Raw genomic sequence first — 13,048 nt, forward strand, 5'->3', positions numbered from 1 at the left:
AAGCATCAGTAAGGAATTTTGTAATACATTTACCCTGTCATACAACGCACAGTCAACCTGTGGAACTCTTTGCCAGAGGATGTTGTGAAGGCCAAGACTATAACAGGGTTCAAAAAAGAACTAGATAAGTTCATGGAGGATCAGTCCATCCATGGCTGTTAGCCAGGATGGGCAGGGATGGTGTCCCTAGCCTCTGTATGCCAGAAGCTGGGAATGGGTGACAGGGGATGGATCACTTGATGATTACCTGTTCTGTTCATTCCCTCTGGAGCACCTGGAATTGGCCACTCTCAGAAGACAGGATACTGGGCTAGATGGACCTTTGGTCTGACCCCGTATGGCCATTCTTATGTTCTTGTGTTCACTGTTGACACACACACAGCCTCTGAGCTTCTTTGCTTTGATAGGTTGAAGCCCAGCTACATAATGTTACATCAGCACTTAGATACTAGTGATCAACCCTTTAGCAATATAGGTGAACAAATACATTGATATAAGAAAGGGGTGTTAAATGTAATTTTCTTTCCTACGGTAATACTCTTTTTCTTTTATTAAAATAAGGAAGGAGTGAATAGGCAAAACCAAAGTGTGATTCTAAGCAGTTCATTTCATTACATGTCCTGGTGCTAGAGGATGAGCAAGCCGATACTTCTATCCAGATGTGTCCTGCCAGTACCGACAGAATAGTTTGTGAGCACAAGCCACGCTGCTTCAAATATGGGCATGCATCTTTAGAAAAACACTGCAAAAATGTTTTGGAGACTATATGTAGCAAATGATTTTTCAATATTAATTACTTGACCATTTTCAAACATAAATATACTAAAATTGCTTTGGACTACATTGCAAAATAGTTATCTAAAAAAATTCACTTTTTGTTAACTTTTTACAATTTTACTTTAATTGAGTGCTTGTGGAAGGTTTTGGATTGACAGCCCTGAAAATTTAAATCCTGTCAGGCTGTAAAATAGGCCTGGCTCAGGGAGTGGCAGTCTGATTACCACAGTACCCTATCACCTTAATGCCTCAACCCTAAACTATACAGATTATGCCTATGGGTAAGAGAGAAGTACACAGTCCATTGCCTGTTCAGTTCTTTGCCTCCGTACTGAGACTTGCAACAAGGGCACTGTCAATTTTAAATGTAAGGCCAGGATTTTCAAAATGATGAGTGTTTTGTGATTGTCTAATTCCTGGGGCCCCTTTAGGAGCCTGATTTCCAGAAAGAGCAGAGCACCTGCCCTCTGAAAATCAGATTCTTTAAGATGTCTCCTGTTGAGCACCAAAAAAAGGAGGCATTCCAAAACTAATGATCGCTCTTGAAAATCCAGGCCTACACTTTTTGAGTTACAGGAGTTCAAAAAAACTGTGCTGGTCTGATTCCAATACTATTTTGTGGCTCAAGCCTGCAAACCCTGTGCAAATAGAGTTTGCACTGAAGCCAAGGAGAATTCCATGCGGAGTGGCCTTGCAGGAGTGGGACTCTTATTTTTTAGTCTTTCAACTTTGATTTGGTTTCTTCTATGTTTTTTTTAAGTTTTGTTGCTGGTGTTTTTTTAAAGCTGTTGAGATCCATGGAGTTTCATGCAGAAGCGAAACTAGGTGAGATTAGATGAAATTAAATAGCTGGTTGTAACAAGGCTTGTAACTACAGGTTTGTAACTAAGGGCTAACATAGGCCCTTAATTATAAATGGACACAAGTGAGTCCTGCTGTAAATGGGATTTGATGTGAACTGGCATATGTACTTCAGTAGTCTTTTGAATCTTAGATTCAAACGTACTTGCTTATTTCCTATTTCAGCCTCCCATTAACGTTACAGACTGCTGGCTTGTGATCAGTAAAGTTGTGAAATCCACATAGACAACAGTTGCTCAAAAAGATCAATAATCCTTCAGCAGATCATTAAACTTCAAACCTACCCAGGGACATTATTGCTAAAACAATCTGTGAAGTGAGTCAGCTTTTTTATCCATGCCAGAAAATCAAATAAAAAAATGGGAATAATTGACATCCACAAACTCAGCACCAAGAGCACAGAAATCTGTGTTTGCTGCTGAGTTTATCGAGAAGGCAATTCCGTAACACAAACTCTAGCTATGAGCAATTACAGAATCATAGAACTGTATGGTTGGAAGGGACCTTGGGAAGTCATCAAGTCCAGCCACTTGTGCTAAAGCAGGACCAAGTAAACCTAGGTCATATCTGACAGGTGTTTGTTCAACCTGTTCTCAAAAACCTCCAATGGCAGGGATTCCACAACCTCCCTTGGAGGCCTGTTCCAGAACTTACCTACCCCTATAGTTAGAAAGATTTTCCTAATATCTAATCTAAATCTCCCTTGCAGCAGATTAAGTCTATTATTTCTTATTCTGTTCTCAGTGGACACGTAGAACAATTGATCACCGTCCTTTTTATAACTTCTCTTAACTTACTTTAATACTGTTAACAGGTCCCCCCATAGTCATCTTTTCTCAAGACTAAACATGCCTAGTTATTTTAACCTGTCCTCAGAGGTTAGATTTTTCTCAACCTTTTATCATTTTTGTAGCTCTCCTCTGGACTCTTCCCAATTTATCAACATCCTGTGGTGCCCAGAACAGGACACAGAACTCCAGCTGAGGCCTCACCAGTGCCAAGTGGAGTGGGACAGTTACCTCCCATGTCTTCCAGACAACACTCTTGTTAATACACCCCAGAATACTAGCCTTGTTCACAGCTGCATCACATTGGTGAATCATATTCAGTTTGTGATCCACTATCACCCTTTTCAGTACTACTACTACCTAGCCAGTTATACTACATTTTGTAGTTGAGCATTTGATTTTTTTCTTCCTAAACGATGTACTTGTCTTTATTGAATTTCATCTTGTTGAATTCTGACCAATTCTTTAATTTATCAAGGTCATTTTGAATTCTAATCTAGTGCATCAGAATGCTTGCAATCCCTCCCAGGTTGATGTCATCTGCAAATTTTATAATTATCCATAATTACTCCATTGTCCAAGTCATTAATGAAAATATTCAATAGTAGCAGGCCCCTGAGTGACCCCTCTAGATACATCTTTTCAGTTTGACAGCGCACCATTGATAACTACTCTTTCAACCATCTGTGGACTCACTTAATGGTAATTTATTCTAGACTGCACTTCTCTAGTTTGTTTATAAGAATGTCATGTGGGAGTGTGTCAAAAGCCTTACCAAAATCAGGATATATCATCTACTGCTTCTCCCCTATCCGCTAGGTCAGTAGCCCTGTCAAAAGAAGGAAATTAGGTTGGTTTGGCATGATTTGTTCTTGCCAAATCCATGCTGGCTATTCCTTATAACCCTATTATCCTGTAGGTGCTTACGAACTGATTTTTTTAAATAATTTGTCCCAGTATCTTTCCAGGTATTGAAGTTGGGCTAACAGGTCTATAATTAGCCATTTTGTTTCCCTTTTTTAAGAATAGGTACTGTATGTGCCCTTCTCCAATCCTCTGGGACCTCACTCATCTTCCATGAGTTCTCAAAGATAATTGCTAACAGATCCAAGATTCCTTCAGCTAGTTACTTAAGCTCCCTAGCCTGAATTTCAGCAGGCCCTGTGGAAGTGAATATGTCTAACTTAAATGTCCTTCCCTCTCATTGTTAATATTCATCGTGTTAAGTATCTGGTCACCATTAACCTTTGTAGTGAAGACTGAAGTAAAATAGGCATTAAACACCTAACAGATGACATCAAGAAAAGTGATTAGCTCCCCTTCTCTGCTAAGTAGAGGAACTATCCTTTACTTCATCTTTCTCTTGCTTCTAATGTATTTAAAGAGCCTCTTCTTATTGCCTTTTATGTCTCTTGCTAGGTAGGTGGGGTGATCATGACAATTTCTACTCCCCCCAGTAACATTAAAGTTGCTTCATAATTTTCATTGTTTTTTTTGTGGGGCGGGGATGGAAAGTGACCTAAGTGATTCATTAGATAAGAGGTAAATGTACGTAAAACATTGGCACTGGCACCAAGAATGGCCTAGAATTGACAGCAGAGGGTGCTAGATTGAGATGCATTGACGGTCCTCTTAGGAGTTTATACAATACCTGCTTATATTATGTGGGTTCCAGCTAATAATATCAGTGTTTCTTGCGTTTCAGCTTCTTTCACTTACATCTATTACATAGTTCCTCTAAATACTGATCAATATTATACTTTTATAATCCTACAAATCAGCTCTAATCAACATACATTGAATATACACCTCTACCCTGATATAATGCTGTCCTCGGGAGCCAAAAAATCTTACCATGTTATAGGTGAAACCATGTTGTATCGAACTTGATTTGATCTGCAGGAGTGTGCAACCTCGTTCCCCCCGGAGCACTGCTTTACCGCATTATATCTGAATTAGTGTTATATCGGGTCGCGTTATATCGGGGTAGAGGTGTACGTAATATAACACATTGATTAATCATAACATCACACAATAAATGGCTAATAAACTAAAATCATTGGCTACAAAGTAAAAGCCAGATTCTCCAGTCCATTAAGGCAGCACAGAGTGGATGGAAACTGATCAGAAATAACCAGTTGACAATTCCCTTTTATTTGAAATCTCCGCTGGCATAGAACTGGTGGAGATGGCACAGCTGTATTCAACACCAGCTACTTCCACCCCTAGCACTGGAGGTGTGTCAGAGGAAGTAAAGGGCAGGTTGGGGGTAGGATTTGGAGGCGTGGTGGAGCCAGAGCTGTGAGACTCTAAACCTAGGCAATTACCAAATAAAGATACCTAGGGCTGGATCAACTCTCCTGTGGGCCAGGAGCTATTAGATTTTGTGGGGCCCCTGTACACAAATCTTTTTCCTGGGAGGAGTTTGGTGCAGGGGATTGGGGTGCAAGAGGGGATGCAGGGTCTGGGAGGGAGTTTGGGTGCAGGAGGGGGATTCTGATCTGGGGCTGGGGGTTGGGGTGCAGGAGGGGGTGCGAGGTGCAGGCTTTGGCCAGGAGGCACTTACCACAGGACACTCCTGGCTGGTGGTGCAGCAGGGCTTAGGCAGGCTACCTGCATGCCATGGCCTCAAGCCACTTCCTGGAAGTGCCTGGCTGCTAGCATGACTCTGTGGCCCCTGTGGGGAGGGGGACAGCGTGTCTCCGTACGCTGCCCACAAACACCGCCCCTGGCCAATGGTTGCTGTGGGGACAGAATTACAGGGGGGCAGCGGGCAGAGGGACTTTTAGCAGCCCAGAATTGGAGATTTCTGCCTGATCGGAGGGGCCCCCCTTGCAGGGGCGGCTCTAGGTATTTTGCTGCCCCAAGCACGCCTTCGGCGGCTTGCCTGCGGGAGGTCCCTGGTCCCGCGGATTCCGCGGCACGCCTGCTGGAGGTCCGCTGAAGCCACGGGACCAGCAGACCCTCCACAGGCATGCCGCCAGAGGCAGCCTGCCTGCCACCCTCGCTGCAACTGGCAGAGTGCCCCCCATGGCTTGCCGCCCCAGGCATGCACTTGGCATGCTGGTGCCTGGCGTCACCCCTGTCCCCTTGAGCTGGGGCCCTGGGATGCAGTCCCTAAAGCCCCTGCCTTAATCTGGCCCTGAAGGTATCGTGCTAAATGAAGATCTTCAGTTTCAAACTTGAAATTTATTGGGTGATCCGTTCATTATGGGATCAACTCATTTGCATTTTATGACTACTAATGAGGACTGTAGGGTACTACTATTCAACCTACAGAATCTCCAAGCACCTTACAAACTGTACATAGAGTAGACAAGGATCACTTACCCACCATAGAAATTCAGGCACCTCTGGAGTGGAACATGACATTCATTCTGAAGAAAATCATTTTATATGGTCAAGACATTTATCTTGAAAATGCCAGGCAAGCGCCATAAACCGAACACAGTGGCACTTCAATCAATTTTAAAAATCTGTATTGGCGCAAAAGAACGATTGCTGTTCCGACGAAGGCACTGGGGTCTCCTGAGTAAATAAGAGACATTTTTACATTCTATTGGACGTGTCTTTACATGATATGGAGCTATAAATATACATTTTTGGCCGGGGGGGGAATTAAATATCAAACATCCTTCCTGGAGACCTAATGGCTGTGATGTTTAAGTTCCATATTGGGGACAGGGTTTCTGTTAAAGAATCTGTGGTTTCCACATTATTATTGATGTGAATGGGAGTTTGCCATGTGTACTGAGAGCAGAATAGACCCAGTTTTATTTGTGTGAGCCAATAAAATAGCATCATTTTACAGGCTGATGTGCTTCTGGAGGTGGGGTCTTTTAGATGAGATGTTAAACAGAGGACCTGACTTATGATCACTAGGGATCCTGTGACACTTCTCATAGACTCATAGGTCAGAAGGGACCAATATGATCATCTAGTCTGACCTCCTGCACAAGGCAGGCCACAGAACCCTACCCATCCACTTTTATAACAACCCCTAACCCAGGACTGAGTTATTGAAATCCTCAAAATTGGTTTGAAGACCTCAAGCTGCAGAGAACCCAGCAGCAAGCGACCCAGAGCCCACGCTGCAGGGGAAGGCGAAAAACCTCCAGGGCCCCTGCCAATCTGCCCTGGAGGAAAATTCCTTCCTGACCCCAAATATGGCGATCAGCTAAACCCTGAGCATGTGGGCAAGACTCACCAGCCAGCACCCAAGAAGGAATTCTTTGCAGTAACTCAGTACCCATCCCATCCAACATCTCCCCGCAGACCATTGAGCAGACTTATCTGGTGATAATCCAAGATCAATTGCCCAAATTAAACTATCCTATCATAACATCCCCTCCATATACTTATCAAGCTTAGTCTTAAAGCCAGATAAGTCTTTTGCCCCCACTACTTCCCTCGGAAGGCTGTTCCAGAACTTCACTCCACTAATGGTTAGAAACCTTCGTCTAATTTCAAGTCTAAACTTCCTAATATCCAGTTTATACCCATTCGTCCTCGTGCCTACATTAGTACTAAACTTAAATAATTCCTCTCCCTCCCTAACGTTAACCCCCTGATATATTTATATAGAGCAAGCATATCCCCCCGCAGCCTTCTTTTGGCCAGGCTAAACAAGCCAAGCTCTTTGAATCTCCTTTCATAAGGCAGGTTTTCCATTCCTCAGATCATTCTAGTAGCCCGTCTCTGGACCTGTTCCAGTTTGAATTCATCCTTCTTGAACATGGGACACCAGAACTGCACACAATATTCCAGATGGGGTCTCACCAGCGCCTTATATAATGGTACTAACACCTCCTTATCCTTGCTGGAAATACCTCGCCTGATGCATCCTAAAATCGCATTTGCTTTTTTAACAGCTGTATCATGTTGGCGGCTCATAGTCATCCTGCTATCAACCAATACCCCAAGGTCCTTCTCCTCCTCTGTCGCTTCCAACTGATGCGTCCCCAACGTATATCTAAAATTCCTATTATTAATCCATAAGTGCATGACCTTGCACTTTTCACTATTGTATTTCATCCTATTACTATTACTCCAGTTTACAAGGTGGTCCAGATCTTCCTGAATAGTATCCCTGTCCTTCTCCGTGTTAGCAATACCCCCCAGCTTTGTGTCATCCGCAAACTTTATTAGCACATTCCCGCTCTTTGTGCCAAGGTCAGTAATAAAAAGGTTAAATAAGATTGGTCCCAAAACCGATCCTTGAGGGACTCCACTAGTAACCTCCTTCCAGCCTGACAGTTCACCCTTCAATACGACCCGCTGGAGTCTCCCCTTTTAACCAGTTCCTTATCCACCTTACAACTTTCATATTCATCCCCATCTTTTCCAATTTAACTAACAGTTCCCCATGCGGAACCGTGTCAAACGCCTTACTGAAATTGAGGTAAATTAGATCTACCGCATTTCCTTTATCTAAGTAATCCGTCACCTTCTCAAAGAAGGAGATCAGATTGGTTTGGCACAATCTACCTTTAGTAAATCCATGTTGCAATTCGTCCCAATTACCATTGACCTCTATGTCCTTAACTACTTTCTCCCTTAAAATTTTTTCCAAGACCTTACATGCTACAGATGTCAAGCTAACAGGCCTATAATTACCCGGATCACTTTTATTCCCTTTCTTAAAAATAGGAACTACGTTAGCAATTCTCCAGTCGTACGGCACAACCCCCAAGTTTATCGATTGCTTAAAAATTCTCGCTAACGGGCTCGCAATTTCACGCGCCAGTTCCTTTAATATCCTCGGATGGAGATTGTCCGGGCCCTCCGATTTTGTCCCATTAAGCTGTTCAAGTTTGGCCTCTACCTCAGTTGCGGTAATATCCACCTTCATATCCACATTCCCGTTTATCATCCCTCCATCATCGCTAAACTCCTCACTAGTCTTATTAAAAACTGAGGCAAAGTACTTATTTAGATATTGGGCCATGCCTAGGTTATCCTTAACCTCCATTCCATCCTCAGTGTATAGCTTTCTGCTTTTTCCTAATCCCCTCTCTGAGTTGCTTGCTCATCCAGCTTGGCCTACAACTCCTGCCCATGGTTTTTTTTCCCCTTTCTTGGGATGCAGGCTTCCGACAATTTCCGCAGCTGTGACTTAAAGTAATTCCAGGCCTCCTCTGCATTTAAATCCACAAGTTCCTCCGTCCAATCCACTTCCCTAACTAATTTCCTTAACTCTTTAAAATTAGCCCTCAAGAAGTCGAAAACCCTAATCCCAGATCTACATTCGTTTATCCTTCCATCTAGTTTGAACTGAATCAGCTCATGATCACTCGAACCAAGGTTGTCTCCTACCACCATTTCTTCTACGAGGTCCTCACTGCTCACCAAAACCAAATCTAAAATGGCATCCCCTCTCGTAGGTACTTCAACTACTTGATGAAGAAATCCATCCGCTATCACATCCAGAAAAATCTGACCCCTATTATTCTTGCAAGCACTCGTCCTCCAGTCTATATCCGGGAAGTTGAAGTCTCCCATAATCACACATTTCCCCTATGTGTTTACTTCATTAAAGACATTAAAGAGGTCTCTATCCATATCCAAATCAGATCCTGGTGGTCTATAGCACACCCCAAGCACTATCTCAGGGGAAGCTCTAGTTGCTTTTTTACCCAGTGTGATTTTTGCCCAGACAGACTCTGTCTTATCCATTCCATCGCTTCTTATTTCATTACAGTTAATCTCATCATTGATGTACAAGGCTACTCCACCACCTTTGCCTTTCTTCCTGTCTTTTCTAAACAGCACATAGCCTTCAATACCTGTACTCCAGTCATGAGTACCATTCCACCAGGTTTCTGTTATCCCTATAATATCTCATGAAAATAAAGGGTATTAACACCAGTGCCAGAGGGGTTACCTGGTAATTACATCTTGTATCTCTACAGACTCCCTGTAGTTAGATGTGATAGGCCAGATACTCAACTAGTGTAGATTGGCATAATTCTACTAAAGTCAAGAGTGCTACACTGAATTACACTACCTGAGGTCCTGGCTCCCGGGCCGGATTTAGGGGCAGGCGACCCAGGCAACCACCTGGAGTGCCAGGCTTAGGGGGCATCAGGCTCGGGATGCTGTTTTTGTTGTTAGCGACAAAAGAGAAAATAGAATGTCTGAAGTGAAATGTTTCAGGTATTCCGTATTTGGATTGTTTTTCACTGACCTAGAATGTTCTGGAACTTGGTAGAATCTTGTAGAACCTTCCAGACTTTGAGAGCTATATTTTTTTCAAACCTCCTAGAATGTTATCCGCCATGGCCTCACAGGCATATAAGGGGCAGAGTATCGCCAGTCAGTCAACACGATATAAGAATGAACTGAAGTAAAATAAGAGTCCAGCTGCAATATTGTGAACCTTATTTTATTGTGTAATTGTGAAAATGTACTTGTATTTTAAGATTTGAAGAGTGTAAATAGCGACTAATAAAGGACATATTTAATGAGACACCACAGGTATTGATCGAACCTTTAGCTACACAACAATATAAAGAAATACTGTTACTTTTTTGCCATGCTTAACACATAATGTTTGAGCAGCAAAGAATCCTGTGGCACCTTATAGACTAACAAACGTTTTGGAGCATGAGCTTTCGTGGATGAATACCCACTTCTTCAGATGCATGTGGTGGAAATTTCCAGGGGCAGGTATATATATGCTAACAAGCAAGCTAGAGATAACGAGGTCAGTTCAATCAGGGAGGATGAGGCCCTGTTCTAGCAGTTGAGGTGTGAAAACCAAGAGAGGAGAAACTGGTTCTGTAGTTGGCAAGCCATTCACAGTCTTTGTTCAATCCTGAGCTGATGGTCTATAAGGTGCCACAGGATTCTTTGCTGCTTTTACAGATCCAGACTAACACGGCTACCCCTCTGATACATAATGTTTGATGACTTTCTAAAACTGCAGAACATAGACTTTTGCTCTCCCTAATACTGTCTGTTATCCCCATAGAAAAAAAAAAGAATGCTTGCAATACCTCCCAGGTTGATGTCATCTGCAAATTTTATAATTATCCATAATTACTCCATTGTCCAAGTCTTCACGAGTTCAGTATAGGAAGTGAAAATTTCAATTGCAGTCTAGTTTACAGCAAGGGCAAATTTGATGGGAAATTATCTGAAACCGAACAACATAGACCAGGCTTTGGCAGTAGCAATCGTCCCAGTGCAGAAAAAATTGAGGAGCGGAGTGTAAATTATGGAGGTCTTATTACTAAAGAATTAGCAGATTTATCTGAAGACAAGAAATGGAAATATGAGGAAAGTGATGGAGAATCATCCAGTTTTCCTGGCGGTGTAAAATAGAGTGATAATAAAGAAGAATGTGGCAAAAATGAAAAAAGAAAATAATGATAAAGAAAAATCTGATTTACATGAAAACGAGAGAAATGATAAAGAAGAATCAACCTCGCATGATGACAGAAACAGCAGTGAGAAAAATTGCACACCACAAATCGATACATCAGCTCCTGCTTTATAGCCGGCGACCCTAAACTCCGCTGATATTGATCGTACAATTCTGAATGGGACGGGCAAAATCGAGGATATGACATTTCAGTAAATGAGCAGAAGCAACATTTCTCAAAGTCACACTGCGAAAGAGTGCTCAAGAAAGGTGAGGAACTGAATTAGCATTGGCTAGCTTACTTGAAATCAACTGACAAAGTGTTCTGCTTTTGTTGCAAAATATTTGACAGGAATGCCAAATTATTGCTTGTGCTTTCCGGGTACAATTACTGGCATAATTTTAGCTGATTCTCTGAAGCAACATGAAAAGTCACCCAGTCATTTTGCAGCCTAGTCCTAATGGATGGAGGTTGCATCCAGGTTCAAGCAGGGAATAAATGCATAAATGCAGAAAATCAGCATATTATTAATGGAGAAACCCAGCATTGGAGGAATGTGCTCGAGTGTCTGATCTCAATTATCCTCTTTCTTGCAAAGAATAATTTCACTTTCTGGGGCTTGTTGGATAAGTTGTTCACTGAACATAATGATAATTTCCTCAGTTTGGTCGATCTCCATGAAAAATACGACGATGTCATGCTTGAGCACCTACACTGAGTAGTTTGTAAAGAAGCTATTGACCATTACTGCAGCAAAACAATTCAAAACAAATTGACCATATGAAAAGGAAAGTTGGTTGAAAACATATTGATGCGGCTCAGCAAAGCAAAGTACTACGCTGTAATAATGGACTGCATTAATAATGGGTGTCATTTACAGTAAGATTTGTTGATGACAAAGATGGCTGCATCCCAGTAAAGGAACATTTAATCTGTTTCCGGTCTGTGGATGACTCTACTGGAAAAGTCTAACAGAACTGTTTATGAACATTTTGAATGAGAATAATACAAAGCTTTAGGACTGCCGCAGCCAAGGCTATGACCATAGCACAAACATGAAGGGAAGAAACAGTCTTGTCCAAGCAAGGACCCTTGCGCTGAATCCAAGAGCTTTCTTGTGGCCGCCGTTCTCTCAACCTGGTTCTGTCAGATGCAGCATCATTATCTTTAAATTCAGTATCTCTCTTTTGGAGAAATGTAAAGGATATACGTCCTGTTTTTAGCATCGGTGATCAAGTAGAAAATCCTCATGGACAATGTTAAAAATCTAACTGTGAGGCCCCTAAGTGACACTTGCTGGGAGAGCTGCACTGGCAGCATAACGTCAGTGAGGTACCAAGTGACTGAGGTTTACAATGCACTGATGGAACTGGGGCAGATGAGTAAAGCCAAGGCTGGAATCCAACACGAGCCACAAAGCCCAGCAAACCAGATCACTGATTTAAAATTTCTGGTCTCAATTGCGATTTGGCATGATATCCTGTTCTAAGTAAACGTAAGCAAGGCAATACAAACTCATTTGATGGACATCACGACCGCTACTACTTTGATAAGCTTCCTTGATTTTGTTGTGACCTACTGAGACAATGGATTTGAAGATGCCATCACTGCTGCCAAAGAAATGGTGGAAAACTTAGGAGTTGAGCTTGTCTTCAAGGAAACTTGTATTAATTGGAAGAGGAGACAGTTTGGTTACGAGGGCAGAGATGATGTAACTGAAAGCTTGGAAGAAAAATTCGAGAGGGAGGTTTTTCTCGCTTGTTGACACTGCTTAAGTGTCCATCAAAGAAAAGTTTGGGTAAATGAAGAACGACAAAAAGACCTGGGTGTTTTTTGTATGACCTTAGTAAGCTGCCGGCAGACAGGAAAACACTCTCTTCAACAATTGTACAGACCTTCACCGGACGCTGACACATGGGGAATATTCAGACGTCAATGATAAATACCTCTGTCAAACTGGACAAAATCTATCACATTTGGCTACATGGGGAGCACTCTCCACTCCAAGTTCTCCAATTAATTCATGATGCGAAGCCAAAGGACACTTCCTAATATGTGGATAGCTTTGAGGATTCTGTTCACGCTGCCAGTCACAGTCATGACTGGGGAACGCAGCTTTTCAAAGCTCAGGCTCATTAGAACACATCTTCAATCAATGATGGTCGATGAGACCAACATCGCTTGCTATTTTATCACTGAAAATGCCATTGGCCAGTCTTTGGATCTCTCTGATGCTGTACTTCAGTTCACGAGGTC

General features: G+C 42.4%; 1 protein-coding gene across 2 annotated transcripts in view; it reads left to right on the plus strand.

Moving 5' to 3' along the window:
* GYS2 (glycogen synthase 2) overlaps nucleotides 1–13,048 on the plus strand; it is a 78,090-nt gene that overhangs the window by 34,019 nt on the left and 31,023 nt on the right. The window lies entirely within an intron of this gene.

This window comes from Gopherus flavomarginatus, chromosome 1, assembly GCF_025201925.1.
Source record: "Gopherus flavomarginatus isolate rGopFla2 chromosome 1, rGopFla2.mat.asm, whole genome shotgun sequence".
Lineage (NCBI taxonomy): Eukaryota > Metazoa > Chordata > Testudines > Testudinidae > Gopherus > Gopherus flavomarginatus.